The following is a 1,776-nucleotide window of genomic DNA, read 5'->3' as shown; positions in this document are numbered from 1 at the left end:
CAAGAAGAGACTAGCCATTAAAATTATTCCAAATTGAGGACTGCTGCAATCCTTAGTTATTTCCCTTACTTTGGGACAGGAGAGACCAGGAAGATGCTCTGTTCCTGGGGAGGACAAAGAAAGAGCCCATTGCAGGACCAAAGGGCACAGAAGAGGTGGAAGGGAATGGACATAAGATGAACTTCACCCAAGCTCCACTCTGCTTACTGAGCTGCAGTTTTAAGTTAAGAAAAGCCTTTAGGTGAAGTAAATTTTGTAAGGGCAGAAGCAATATAACTTCAGCTTGAAGGGTGCCCAGAGAGAAAGGAATCTGATTTTAGAATTTAGAGTATGAGTATTCTAGCTTGCTGGATTGTCACTTTATTTATGCTCATCTTAACTCAGCTGTAGCTTATGGGTATTTCTTGTGTCATTAAATACCAATGGCGCAGCCAGGAGAATAGAACGTGAGATGCTGCTTTGTTTACTTTTGTTGCCACTTAGCATTTCATCTCACAGCCCACAGGAGGCCCCTGGCTGTATTCACAATGATGGTGACAGAAGTTTAAATAAATGCAGCAGGATCCCACTGGTTTGCAGTGTAGTAAGTCTGAACGCATGAATGGAAAGTCTCTTGGAAGATTCTTTTTCATAGATGTGAAAAGAAATCATTGATATTTTATTTTTCTTTCATTCTGTGATGAGAATAAAGTTAGGGAGACAAAACTACAGGCAAAGATGCAAAGATTTTTTTCACTAGAACTTCAGCTAAGTTCTTGTCACTTTTTAACTGTCCAGTTAAAAGTTGGAAAACACAGGTTCTTAAATACAGCAAAATATTAAATCTCCTCTGATAAAAATCCACTAGAAGTTAGAGCTGTAAGGAGCCTTGTTGACCGAGTCTAACTTGTTGATTTTGTAAGTGAGTCACCTGATCTAGTTGTCTTTTTCAAGGTCACAAAGATGGCTGGTGGCATCTGTAGGTCTGGAACCCAGGTCTCCTCACTCCTTGCCCAGTGACTTTTTACAGCATGTTTCCTGGCCTCCCCTCAGCCTTGTGAGTTGAATTCTTTCCTGGAGTCGGCAGAGGAACAGGGCTAGGTTGAAGAGCAAGTGCAGGCTAGAAAGTATGCATGCACAACACGTGTGGACATGTAGCACTTTTCTGGCTGCAGCACTGTAAGGTGGGGAGCTATTGTCTACACTTGCAGCCGTGTGGTCCAAAGCACTTTTGCAGTTGGTGCAGATCTTCAGATGCAAGCAAGACAACAGCCATGGCCATGGTGCACTACAGATGAGGTCACAGCCTCATCAAGGTGAATGAACAGTGACCCCTGGAGATGCTCAAGCTGTGCACACTGCAATATATGTCACTGAAACTTGTTCTGCTTCTGGGCAAGGAGCGATTTGCCAGGGTGGACATCCAAGTCTAAGTGAAGGGTGGTGGTCGCATGGCCCAGATTTACACAATCTGCTAGCCCATCTTCAAAGCCCTGGTGGCCTGTTACCAGAAATTTGTGGATGAGGTTTCCAAGATGGAGATCAAAGACATCCTCAACCAGTACGATTGGATCCTGCTGGAAGCTGATCCTGCACTGATATCCCAAAATGTTTGAAGGTCCTGGTGCCTACACTTGCTACCAGAAATCCTACAGATGAACCTCTCTTGAGGACCAGGTTCATCTTTATAATAAACAATGGTTGTGGGATTTGAGGTTTCAAGAAAAAAAGTACAGAGAGCTAGCCTAGCATTGTGCCTGCAGAAAAATAGATGTCTTGGATGTCAAGGAGGTTCCC

This window comes from Vicugna pacos, chromosome 5 (genome assembly GCF_048564905.1).
Source record: "Vicugna pacos chromosome 5, VicPac4, whole genome shotgun sequence".
NCBI lineage: Eukaryota > Metazoa > Chordata > Mammalia > Artiodactyla > Camelidae > Vicugna > Vicugna pacos.
Note: the sequence above shows the minus strand (reverse complement) of the source record.